General features: G+C 46.2%; 1 protein-coding gene across 1 annotated transcript in view; it reads right to left on the minus strand.

Moving 5' to 3' along the window:
• Mtcl1 (microtubule crosslinking factor 1) overlaps window positions 1–13,945 on the minus strand; it is a 122,670-nt gene that overhangs the window by 48,864 nt on the left and 59,861 nt on the right. The gene's annotated exons all lie outside the window — the stretch shown is intronic.

Here is a 13,945-nt window from a genome sequence, read left to right on the forward strand (position 1 = left end):
GAGATTGCTCTTGCTAAAATAAGGCGTGAAAAGGGACAGAATAGTCTGGAGGAAGAGCAGCATCCTGGAGGAACTGGAAAGGACTTGGAGCCTCTTGATCTGAGGAAATTCTGTCAATAGTTCTAAGGAAAGCTGGAGTGAGTAATTGGGGGGATGGGGTGGATGGAAAGCATAGCTAACCAACACCTGCATTCCCTCCCTGGCTCAGCTCAGACTGTGACACGTGACAAGTGACAGTGCTGTGCCCTCCTGGGTCCTCCTGACCTGTCTGGAGGTGCGCCTTGTCCCTCTGCAGCTCTGTCCCTTTGTTCCAGTATCACTATAACCTGGGAAGGAGACTCCTGTGCCTGTCACTCAGGACAGTCATCTGAGTTCATTAACTTAGCACAGTCCCCACTTGAAGCGCCTCCCTCTCTGAGTGCCAGGTCTTGTACTTATAGAGATTGTGGCTTAAAAAGTTTTAAGTGTTTCTGGGCATGGTGGCACATGCCACTGATTCCAGCACTTGAGAGACAGAGGCAGAGGCAGAGGCAGAGGCAGAGGCAGAGGCAGAGGCAGAGGCAGAGGCAGAGGCAGAGGCAGAGGCAGAGGCAGGCAGACCTCTGTGAGTTCAAGGCCAGCCCGGTCCACAAACCAAGTTCTAGGACACTGAGGACAGTTACACAGAGAAATTCTGTCTAGAAGAACACCTCCCCCACCCCTTTGCAAATATCTAAGTCTAGTTATCTCTTAGCCTCTAGGAGGCTGGAGACCTAGGGGTTAAACAAGTAAGGAGGCCAGTAAAGGCATCAGGAAGGCCAGCAGAGGGGATGAGGCATTTTCTTCAAATGGCAGCTGCAGAACTGGCTTCAACTCCTTTTCAAGTTTTTAGAAAAGGCAGGGTTGAACTACAAAATGAACCGGCGTCCAGCAGTGGGCACAGGGAAGCCCGCCTTAAGTCTTGGACTTGTTCCCCCATAGTTCGGGGTTTCCAAGGTTTTCATCTTCACCCTACAGCTAAGGGTGGGTTTATTTCAAGGAGAAGACTGAGACCCAAGCTTCTAATGATTCTGTCTTGGAGAATTACAAAAGGACAGCAGCATGGAGGGCTCCCAGTCCCTCAGCTTGCCACAAACAGCATAACTGCAGGCCCACAGCAGTGATGAAGCCTGCGTCAGGGCCTGCCACCTATTGTGGTATGTCTGACCCCAAGCTTCACCCATCTTCTAGTAACAGCGCGGATGTCATGTGTGCTTCAAGAAAAAGAAACGCGGAGATGCTGAAACGAACGGCAGAAGCAGAGGCCGAGGCTCTCAACTTAGAAGAAAAGAAAAGTCATCGGGCGCTGGAGGTTGGACCAGCAGGGTGAGGCTTGCTGGGAGCAGGGAGCCCATAGGTGAACTCTTCCAGGCCCGTGATCTAACAAACCACAGACCACGCTGGGAGTCATGAGGCTGCTGAAAAAGACTAGATTTATAATGGCAACTAGAGTGGAAGCCACTACACAGCTTAACATTCACCCTGAGTCTGCAGAGGCACAGGAGGGCAGGCGTGAAACATTGGTGATCAACAACCATAATGACGGATGCTAGCCAGTGGGAAGACTTTGTGCTATAGGACACACTATCTTCCTTTATGGAGACAATGTCATTTTGCCCAAATCCCTCTCCCTTTACTATGTAATATGTATGAGAATGATATGAAATGTGTCTGTAACAGGCAATGCGTGTCTGTGTACACACTACACGATGTGCATTCGTATGTGTGTATGAACATAGTCAGAATTTATAAGGACTTAAAGTGATTCTAGAATTCATCTAGAACAGGGGTCGTCACACTAGAGCTGTGAGGCTGAAGCAAGCTGCCCGACTTATAAATGTGCTATGAGGATCCTGCCTCCCATCCTCCCTGGATGCTCTGCGGAGCAGAGGGCAGAGCTAAGCTCTCACAGCAAACTGTCACCTGCAACGTTTAAAGTATCTATCTCCAGCCTTTGGTAGGAAAACGCTAAATCGGGAGCAGCAAATTGGCGAGAACAGGCAAGGAAACATTGAGGAGGAGAACAGTGACGATGTAGAAATGTAACATGATGGGCAGGTGCTGCGACAAGTTTGCACAGTTAGTGAAACAAAGCAGAGAGCTTAGAAACAGCATTGGAGGGGATAGGAGCTTAGCAATCTACACCCACAACATTTTAACCCAATGAGGAAAGAATGGGCTAGCCTGTATACATTTCTACAACGTATAAAAATTCCCAGGTAAAAGAAGCATTAAAAAAAGTGGAGACTGAGTGCTGACTCAGCAGCTGAGGGCACTGTCTGCTCTTCCGGAGAACCCAGGTTGGAACCAGCACCCACATGGGGGCTCATAACCATCTGTAACTCCAGGTTAGGAAAAAATGACTTTTTATCTAGGACACACATTTAAAACAAAGGACTTGTGTTTTATTAGTGTCGTGTTTTCCTGCTTGGATAAGTACAGATTCAGCAAGAGCAGGGAACCTGCTGTTAGGACCGACCTATCTGTCTACCAAGAGAGGAGTGTCCATGAAGAAATGGAGGTAGGAAGCTGGGCTCTAACTTCAGGGAGATGTCCTGACACAATAATTTACCTGTGGGGATGGGCCCTGAGAACTGACGCTGAGCTGTACAGACAGAATGTCCGCACACACAGCACGTTTTCTATGTAAATCAGAAGAGCAGTGGAGATGGCACACTCCTTGCTCTGGTTTCTCCTGTGCATGTTAGGTGTGCACAGAAAGACGTCTTGAGATGCACGTAGCCAAGGGGAGCCATTAGTAAGCCAAGCAAGCTAAGGTACACATCAGCTCAATCACTTTTCTTTCTGTTCTGTAAGAGTATCTAAAAGCCACAGGCACACAATACAAATGTTAACCTAGCTACACTGATCTTCAAATACAATGATACTTGTGAGTAATATGGAAGGACACAGGAAATGCTCGCAATGTATCAAAAGAAAATGTGCATCATGAACAATGTCTCCCTAGGATAGAAATGTAAATGTCAGTGCACTGCAGGTGTGATCCAGCAAAGCCGGTTGAAGGAATACAACGGTCACAATGGTGCTGAGGTGACAGAATCATGAGCAGTTTTCGCTTTGATGGCTTTTCACAGTCCTCACATTATCTACCATGTCTTTAAAATGACAAAAGGCTGAGTGAGGGATACTGCAAGACGGTCCACATGCTCAGTGTAGGTAAGCCCCTGGGTTAAAGCCCAGTACCCAAACAAAGAAGGAGAAAAGCATAAGAAGTTAAAATGTAAGGGGGGACATGGACTGTCTCTGACCTCTCATGCAAGTTTGCAATACCAAATCATTCACCAATTTCCTGTCTCGCCTCACAAGCTGATACTGTTTTTATGAGCCTGGTACATCAGGTATTACATATACATGTGAGGTCCCAAGGAGGGAAGAAACTGCCAGGCACTTCACTATTACTGCAGGTCTAAAGGCAGAGACGCAAGTCACAGTGCATGACAACAGTCCTCAGCAAAGGTCTCCTCCTGAGTCTGGTCCACTTTGAGAGCCAGGGGACTCTACCAAGGGGACCTGGGGGTTGGGTGGTCTGTGTGGCTCGTTGTATGCGCAGCCTATACCTGGGCATGACTCAGCAATCCAAGGGTCTTCTAGAACAATGAAGAGAAAGGGTAAGTGTAGGATAAACTAAGTGGAAGGCAGGGCTGGGGACTTGTACGCACCTTTCCGTCTGGTCAACGGCCAGCAAATCACTTTTACATTCCTACTGAAAACACAAGGTTTGTGAATCCAGACTGAATCCGTCTCAGGCCTCTGCGTTTTGTGCTTACCACATACAAAATCAGGCAACTAGTTGGGCTTTCTTTATTATTTAATAATTTATTGGGGAGGGGAGTGCCTGTCATGGCACATATGTGGAGGTCACTTCTCTACTCCCACGACGTGGATGCCAGGAGTTGAACCTGAGGTTTGACAGTGGGCAACTCTGCCCACTGAGTCATCCTGCCAGCTCAGCTATTTGGACCTTCAGGTCAGTCATTGAGACTTCCTGCGTAGCCAATTTCCCTCAAGGAATTTCAGAAGAACTGACAGGGTTGGTGGCTTATCGGGAGCGGGCTAAGGTTTAAAATGTGAACTGTTAGTAGTAAGCGGAAGCAAAATAAAAATGAGGACATTGTAAACTGAGTCTGTGTGGGGAGCTGGACGCAGAAACAGGCTGCCGGCTTCACAAGCCCTGGCGACTCCAATTAGTTAGAAAGCTTTTCTTTTCTTATTTTATCTTAAATTTTTTGGCACACACAGAAACATCAGATCGAGACATGTGGCTACTTTGGTTTAATTTCTGCTGCTGCAGTAAAATACCCCCCCCAAAAAAGAAACTTAGGGGAGAAAGGGTCCACTTCAGCTCAAAATGCCAGATCATAGTTCATCAATGTGGGGAAGTCGAGGCAGGAACCTCAAACTCCTACAGTCAAGAGAGAAAGGTACTCACTTGCCTGCTTATATGTGCTCAGTTCAGTGTCTCCCCTGCCTGGCAATGAAGACTGGGAGGGTTATTCCACATCCATTGATTTAACTAGGACAGTCTCCCATAGGCCAACCAACCCAGTCTGGACAATCCCTCACTGAGGATTTTCCCATGTAATTCTAGGTTATATTGAGTAGATAATTAAAGCTAACCATCACAGAGGCGACAGAAGTGGCTGCTCCTTTTAGGGATAAAGTTAAAAAGACTGATTCTATTTTCTTGTTCCAGTGCTAGGAGATGTGAAAAGGGCTGTGACCAGCCAGGCCGCCTTCACCCCATGTGCCCTGGCTCCAAGTCGTCACCTTTTTTCTCCTCTTCATTTGTATCTGTTATTTCTCTGTTTCTGTAATAAAGTATCATGGCCAAAAGCAACTTAAGAATTCTATTTTGGCTTACAGTTCCAGAGGACTAGAGTCCGCCATGGTGGGGAAGGAAAGTAGACAAGCTGGTTGGAAGAGGAAGCTGGCTGGTTACCTTTCCAGTAACATAGAGAAGCAGAGACAGCAGAGAGGAATGTCCTGCCTCTAGCAAGGTTCAGCCTCCCAAAGGTTGCATAACCTCCTTAGACGGGACCGACAACTGAGGATCAAGTGTTCAAATACATGAGCCAAAGGGGAACAAACCCTACATCACCTCATTCAAACCACTACATCACCTGACCCTCTGACAGTTCCTGGGGCCCGAGACATACAACCCCCTTTTCTGTACAGTGGAAACATCATAGTTGCAGTACAGAGGAAGTCCCCTCTGCTAGGTTCTGTCAAAGGGACAAGGGTGATCTCACCAAACCTTCTTTATTGGGCATTTACGTTGGGCTCCATGCTAAACTCCTCCTTTCCACATCTGTCACAGACTAAGTGTTCATCTCCTCCCAGCCCTTATGCTGAAGCTCCTAAGATCCAATTCGATGGTGTGAGGAGAGGTGGTCTTTGGGAGATAATGAGGTCTGGTGAAGTCCTGAGGGCGAAGCCACCATAATGGGATTGATGGCACTCTAAGAGAAAGACGCCAGAGCTTCTGTGTACTGCTGGATAAGTCCCCAAGGAGGCAGCTTCTGTGATCTGCTAAGGAGCCTTGGGTAGAGCTCGGCCACACTAACACTCTCACCCTGGCCCCACAGCTTCCAGAACTAAGAGAAATGGTGATCCATTGTTTAAGTCGGGGCTCCTTGAATATTTTCTATTCCTGCTATCTTTGTACCTGACAAATCTTCATGTGACTTCAAACATATAGTTAAACAGAATATGCCTATTCTATATAAGACAGATGCCGGTAATAAATCACAAAGATTTCTGCTGCATGTAGAATTTTTCCATCTATTAACGATTAAAGCAAATTTGCATACTAACGAGGTGCACTGCTTGTTTACTCTTACATAATAAATGACATCTTGGATGGATATTTGGCAGAGCAGGATGGAAAACATCTTCAACATTTTTCATAGTTAATCAATATTTTGATTTTATGATTGTCAATGCTAAGAATACTACTTGGCAGGAATATGTAGTTTTAAAAAAAAAAGAAAGAAAGAAATATATTTAGGGCCATTTCAGAAATAATTGGAAGTTTTATCCTAATTCTAAAGCAAATTGAACAGCAAAAAATGCTTTTTATAAAACTTAAGTCGGCAACTTACACAGCAATCTTTAAAATGAAACATTGTAACACAATATAATCCAAAGTTATATGAGTTTACATGATGAGGAATGATGGTAAGAAAACACTAAATTTTTTGACCATTGTAACTAACGAATTATGCTTTCACAAAAGCCGAACTTTTTTTATATTCAATAGAAACACTGACATTCCTGACACAACCTGATGCAGGGTGTCTGAGACAGCATCTGTTCTTTGATGTCAGGTGGCACGATGTTTTGCACGGGGACAGCCCCTCATGGTAGGTGTTCTGCACCAAGGCTGCAGTGAAGCAGCAAGATGAACATACACAGGCCCTGCCAGGTAAGGGGTTGTGAGCCCAGTGCATGAAGAAGCTGCAGTGTGTGCTACTCAGCCTGGGGCATTTGCTATGGCTACATGCTACCCCACTAAAGCTGAATGAGAGAGGGGAAGACCAGGGAGAGGAAGGGGAAGAATGAGAATCACTGATTACAACGCTGAAGGTCAGGTGATGTCAGCACCGGCAAACCAGGAACAACAGCCTTAGAACTCTCTGCTCGTGGTCATGGTCCTCAGTTTGTTAGAGCAATCTTAAGGCTCACATAGCCTTGGTCTCCCAGATTTGGGCTAATTCTTTTTTCTTTTGTTCTTTTCTGAGCTCCTGACTGGCAAGTTTTCTTATTCCCAAAGCATCTTGTCTTCCTATAGCCAAGGAGCCCAAAGAACTATTCTAGGAATGGCTGCAGGCTGCGGGTCTCAGGCGCCTGTGCACGGCTAAGAAGGTGCACTTGCTGGCATTCTGGAGGTTTCTGGAAGATCCGAGAGCTGCCGACTGACAGCACATGTCCTTATATGGATAAGTCAGTCAGAAAACTGTCATCTGCAGGCAAAAATACCACAAAGTCAACGAGGGAAATTATACTAAGTCAGACACACTGGGCTGAAGAAAATTATATAATAGACGCCGATCCCTGCTGGCCAAAACCTGAAGAGGAAAGGGAGCAGACAACGACAACAGCCTGTCAAGAGCCACAAGGCCCAGGGGCACAAGGCGCACAAATGGATAGAGGCCCCAGTACGCACACCCAACCTATTAAAGGCAACTTTCCCCAGTGAACTCAGGTCAGAATCACAGGGCAGAACACGTACGACCTTGAGGAACGGGACCCACCAGTGCTCGTGGCTACAAGCGGCTGAGTAATCCACCTCAGACCCTACAGACGAGGATCCTGAAACCTAGTTATTGGGAAGTTACTCTGACATGTACTACCAAACGTACCAAGGTAATGACAGTAAATTATAACATACATGAAGAAAAACAAGAAATCATGGTCACTCTGAAACCATTATGATGGAAACCTCCCGGTAAACAAAGAATCCCAACTCTGGATAAGCCCACTCATGTGGGCATCAGTGTCCCCACCCAGCACTGTGCTGCAGAATTTGCACTTCAGAAGCGCTGACTGATTTCCTTTAGGAGGGGAAGGGTTAGTGACCCTTGCTTGCTGATAAGTTGAAAAATCACACAAATTGCCTAAAGATAAAGCTGTATTTTTAAGCACAATCTGTCCCTGGGAGGAGCTGGGCTTGGTGGCAGTTGCTGGTACTCCCAGACCACAAAGGCTGAAGAAGGACAATCAAGACATGGGCCAGCCTCAGCTACATAAGGAGACCTAGTCTCAAGAAAACCAAAACCCAAAACAACTGACTCTGTGGCCCCTGACTGATGAGAGGGAGATAACCCAGTCCAAAGCCATGCAAATTGTTTCCTAGCCTAGGAAAATAAGAATGCATTGACAAACAAAGCAGAGCTGAAAAATTGCATGAACAAATATAATTAAAACACTGTGCCCTTCACAGAGAACCTTCATGGCTCATTCTCTTCAGATGCATTGCAAATAGAAAAAATGTTTATTGTTTTCACTTAACTTCCAAGCACAAACGTACACGAGGTTGTGAGCTATGGGGTCCTATTTTATAGTGATCTACCACAGTGTTTTAATTTGACTTAGGGGATCTTCTTACTGTGATATAAATTCTTTGCAAAAGCAATTTAAGGAACGGTGGGTTTATTTTGGCTCCAGCATGGTACAGAAGTCATGGCCTTGTAGTAGCTGAAGGTGACTGTGGCTACAATGTTTCCAGTCAGGAAAGAGCAGAAAAGCTCTTCTATGCTCGCCTCTGCCCACCCGGACCAAGCAGGCGGGCATGAAAGGAACCCCCATCCTTTGGGGCAGATCTTCCCGATTCACTTATCCTAATAAAGATGATCCCCCACAGGTATGGCCAGAGACTAATCCAATCTGAATATCCCTCACAGATCTGTGCATGGCAGTGTTTCATAGGTGGATCTCGCCTCTGAAAACTTGACAGTATTAACCACGAAAGTGCCATCTCAGACAATGAGTATTGTGACCCCTCATGGCCTCCACACTTGTCAAAACTCCGTAATTAAAAAGATCGAAGACCTGTGCACTTCTGTAAAGGAAAACACCTCTAATTAACGCCACACGGGGTCTAATTAACAGTGTGTGTTTGGGGGAAAATCTATAATTTACTTTCAAGTGCAAAAAAACACCAAAAACAACAACAACAGAAAATCCAAAACAAGATATTCAGGATGTGGAGTAAATTAATTAATTAATTAATAATATGTAAGAGGGCAAATGAACAGATGAGATAAACCAAGTGTGCCAAGTGTTAATGTGAGGGGAATAAAGGTGTGTACTACTAAGTTAAGTTTATTAAATGTTTACAAATGTTCCCAATAAAATAGAAGGAGAACAAGAATACTGCAGAGCCACTGAAATGATTATTAAAAACATTTATAGGCATGGAAAATTTCTCGTGAAATCTTACTCTTTTCAGTGCAGAATTAAAACATATAATCTAACAAGGTTAAAAATGTTGTCTTGAAAAGGTTTGGACATAAACACACCTTTAAAATGTCAACACAGGGACTCTGGGCATCTGGCTCAGCATTAAGAGGATCGAGGTTCAATTCCCTGCACCCGCATGGCTTCACACAGCAATTGGTAACTCCAGGGCCAGGGTATCTGATGCCCTTCTCTGACCTGTGTGGTATCAGGCAGACACATGGTGCACAGACATACATTCATGCCAAACACCCATACACTTAAAATAATAAGATAAATAAATTTTACAAATTAATTAAAAATTAACATGCTAGCGGCTATTTGTCAGTGAGTAATAAAATTATGAGTGACTGCAGATTTTTACAAATTCCATTAAAACGTCAAGATTAAGAGATGTTCTTTAAGGCAAAATTCAATTATATTCTGATACAACTCAAGTAAAGAAAATATTCTACTTTTAAAAAATGCTTTAATGCACTTTTCTACAGAACTGTACAGCTGAACAGCTCAGGACATGAAGGGTGCTGGTGACTTCTACCCGTGCCTGCAGCTGACTGAGACAAGTCCAGCTCCGTAGTACCCTGCGTCAAATGTCCCTGGCCCAGGAAAAAATATCAAAACCCAGAAATCTAAGGACAGTTTCTCCTCAATGCACACCATTTTTTGCTACACCGCAAAGCACCTTTTATCAAACATGATCTATATCATTATTCTTTCAAATCAGGAAAGACCTCTGTTTTAAATGGAGTCAAACATCCAACATCCTAATCCATAAGCCTTTGTCTTCCCACCTCCCAATGGGGGAGACTGAGGAGCCCTGAGCCTCCTCATGCCATGCAGAAACCAACTGGAAATCAAACAGAGGAGCAACTTCAACAGGCGAGACTGGCTCACTCGGTGTGGGTGTGGTTCCTCGTGTATATCTCGGCACGGCGGGCGTCGCACGGGCTCTAATGGACACTTGGGGCTAGTAAGTGGAACCCTGAGTCTCTGACTGCCTTTGCACGCTCAGGGCTTCCTAACTGGAGGCTCTCCTACTAGACAGACGAAGTCTAATGCCCATCTGACTTACTGACCCGAATCTGCCTAAGATTCCTGTTATCTAGTGTCACAGCCTGGCTCCATTAATCATCCACCACACTGCTCAAACACTGGCCTCGCTGGCACCGTGCAGAAAAGCCATTCCAGTTCTAAGGGCAAACCTCCAGCAATTCTTCTCTCCAGGGCAGTGGCTGCTTAAATCCCTTCCTCCAAGCATCGACAGGGACACACCCCAGATGATGTGTGAGGGGTGGGGGTGGGGAGAGCTTAGCCCATGGTTTTATGAGTCTTGAGGACCGGAAGCTTTCTGTTCTCCCTTTGCTTCCATGTGCCCTGAGTATTACAAGTGATTTAATTAGGGAAAGGCAGCAACTGGGCTATAAGGGAGGGGCAGGATGTTTAAGAAGGCGCTGGGGGCCACTATGCAGCTTTGATACCATTGAAGGAAGGGTTTCAAGAGCATAGGTGACCTTGGTGCTACAAATGGGCAGGGAACAGAACAGATAAAGGGGGGTGTGAAGGTGACACCTGCCTGCCCACAGCCCTCTTGACCACGCCTCCATGAGCAAGGTGGCTAGGAAAGGGTTGTGCTGGGTGTGGCATTCTGCAAAGGCGCACAAAAAGCCCAAACTTTAGGTGCTAGGGGAAAGAAAAAAATCAAAGAAGGCAGTTTGGTTATCTCCAGGGCTGAGTGCCTATTCTTTAAGTGAATGTGCTGGTCGGTGGCTCTGACCCTCCGAACCATGAAGGCGTCTGCTACTGTGTTACACTTAGGCAACAGAATATGTCACAATTTGAAAGCATGGGCAGTTGCCAGATCAAATGTTTCCAATGCTGCCCCCTCAACAGCTAATCAAGAGAGACATGATGTGAGCCACGGCTATCTGCTAGAACCCCACTTGGGGAGCCCAAGGCACCAGTCTCTGATGACTACAAAGTCTGAAAATCATCCTTCCAGCACTGAGCTGGTGCCTTGCTGTAGCAAGGTGGACCAACTCACAAGGCAGGAACCACACAGACAGGGACAGAAGAGGCCTTATGGGGCACCGCTCTGTGTGCACTCCTGCTGAAACGCAGGGCTGCGGCACTCCTGAGCTGTGCCTGTATGTGTGTCTCCACGGGAGCAGATACGCTTGTTTCTTGAACAGCCTTGTTTGGGGGCTTCTAATATACAAGCAGCACCTCCTCTGCTGTGATGAGACCATGACCAAGGCAACTTATATGAGAGTTCACTAGGGCTTACAGTTCCAGAGGCTTAGAGTCCTTGGCAGGAAGCATGGTGGCCAGCAAGCAGGCACGGCGCTGAAGCTGTAGCTGAGAGCTCCTATCTTGAGACAACAATCACAAGCCAGAAGGAACTAACTGGGAAATGGCATGGACTTTTGAAACCTCAAAACCTGCCCTGAGTGACAGGCCTCCTGAGAAGGCCACACCTCCTAATCCTTCCCAAAGAGTTCCTAAGGGGGCCATTCTCACTCAGATTACCACACTGCTTTGACAGAAACTTCCTCATTTATACTTGCGAATGGCAGTAATGAGTGGCTTTGAGTGTGGTGGTGAATGCCTTTAATCCCAACACACTAGAAATAGAGGCAGGGGTATCATTGTGAGTTCTAGGCCAGCCAGGGCTGTCTCAGAAACAAAAACAAGCAAGTAACAATCATAACTGCCTGAGAGAAAGGGTTCCTGTAGGGATGGGTGAGGTAGTGTGCTTCATAGGTGACAGCCATGAGGCGCAAACTTAGGTGAAAAGCAAGTATGCTTTTTCCTGGTTAAAACCCTAAGTGCTAATCATCTGGCAATGGCAACGCCTTTAATACCCACACTCGGGAGGCTTTTTAAGCACAGAAAGAGTTACTATGAATCACTTTCTTTCTTGGTTACTATGAATCACTTGCTTTCTTCTCTCTAGGAGGAACCCGATGTTCAGAAAAGCGGTTACCATTCTGCATAGAAATGTATACTTTGAAGACAAACCAACTCTGTGGCCATCTGTATGCTCCCCAAGCAGTACCTCAGAGTTCACAGGATGTCGTCTGGTTGGGAAAATGTCTATTACTGCGGGCTCATACTCACAAGAGACATTTTAACAGTAAAATTTTCCCACAATGGAAGGCATGGCTTCCATCACGGAGGGAGGTAGTAGGTTAGACTTTGAATGATGTTGCTAAGAACACGAAAGAGCCAATGGGAGCAATGATTTCACACACAATTTATGGGATGTGTCAAACAGCTAGCACACAAGTCGCAACAATGTCTCTCCCTACCAGATCCTAAGCACCAGAGAGGAGAGTTTCCTCGTTAACATATTGACACTGTCTAACTAATCAGCTTGGTGGGGATTCAGGTCTGGGTCAGTCTCAGCAAGACTGCCGTGCATCTGCCCCAGGACGCTCCTTCCACGACTCTGCCTCTCTCTTGACCATTTTAACCAACTCCTTTCTTTCTGTTTTCTCTGATCATTTCTGGGTTTCTTCTTTTTTCTTCCTCCAAATTGGAAATCGGAACAGCTCAGCCTCCCTCACAAGGCTGCCTCTTCACCCCCCAGTAGCATCTGTTTCGTTCAGAATAAGAGCATCATGAATGAGTGGAGCTGTGGGTTAGTACACTAGAGCAGAGGATGTCTTTGTGTACATAGCTGTCAACTCCCTTCAAGCTACAGAACACCTAGATGTTCTCGGTACCCACAAAACAATTACCAATGAAACCAACAAGGAAGAGAAGGAATGGAGAAACCAAAACAATGCAAGCAGACAGACACGAGTGTGATGGGGAAGGCTAAGGGGCTGCTTTCCACCCTCCATTTTCTCATGTCGCCTCTGTAGATACTAGATCCTGGGCCTTCCCATAACCTATGGGTGACATTTTTTTTTCTTTTTCTTCTTTTTTCTTTTTTTCGGAGCTGGAGACTGAACCCAGGGCCTTGCTCTTCCTAGGCAAGCGCTCTACCGCTGAGCTAAATCCCCAACCCCTTGGGTGACACTTCTTACCACATGGCCACAGTGTGACTGCTCAGATCTCCATCACCTTTGGGGCCCCTGGAGGCCAACTCTCCATTCTCAAGGACACATGTCTTCTGTCCTCATGGACCCTGGAGACCAACTGGACCCTGGAGGTTTGTATATGCTTGACCCAGAGAGTGGTACTGTTGGGAGGTGTGGCCTTGCTTGGAGTAGGTGTGTCACTGTGGGTGTGGGCTTTAAGACCCTCATCCTAGCTGCCTGGAAGCCAGTATTCTGCTAACAGCCTTCAGATGAAAATGTAGAACTCTCAGCTCCTCCTGTACCATGCCTGCCTGGGTTCTGCCATGCTCCTGCCTTGATGATACTGGACTGAATCTCTGAACCTGTAAGCCAGCCCCAATTAAATGTGATCCTTATAGGAGTTGCCTTGGTCATGGTGTCTGTTCATAGCAGTAAGACACCAACTCTCGGATATCAAGGACATGTGTCTTCTGTCTTCTTCTTCTTCTTCTTCTTCTTCTTCTTCTTCTTCTTCTTCTTCTTCTTCTTCTTCTTCTTCTTCTCCTTCTCCTTCTCCTTCTCCTCCCTCTCTTTTATTGATCCTGGGCTATTTTCATAACATGATGGGTTGGTAAGCCATAGTGACATGGCCACTTTTATTAGCAGAGGGGAGGAGTGGCGAGAGGGAGTACCCATGTGTACGTGCAGGGGCCACGTATCCTACCTTAACCCCCCCCCACCTTATTCCTTTGAGACTGGTTCTCCCACTGAAACTGTAGCTTGGCTGACAGCCAGCAAGGCCCAGCCATGCTTTTTGTTTCTCTTTCCTACAGTACTGGGGCTGCAGGACCACGTGGTCACACCCAGTGTTTTACATGGGTGCTGGGAATTTGAACTCAGGTCCTAGGGCTTGTGCCACAAGTACTGTTACACACTGGACCTTC

Source organism: Rattus rattus, chromosome 4 (genome assembly GCF_011064425.1).
Source record: "Rattus rattus isolate New Zealand chromosome 4, Rrattus_CSIRO_v1, whole genome shotgun sequence".
Lineage (NCBI taxonomy): Eukaryota > Metazoa > Chordata > Mammalia > Rodentia > Muridae > Rattus > Rattus rattus.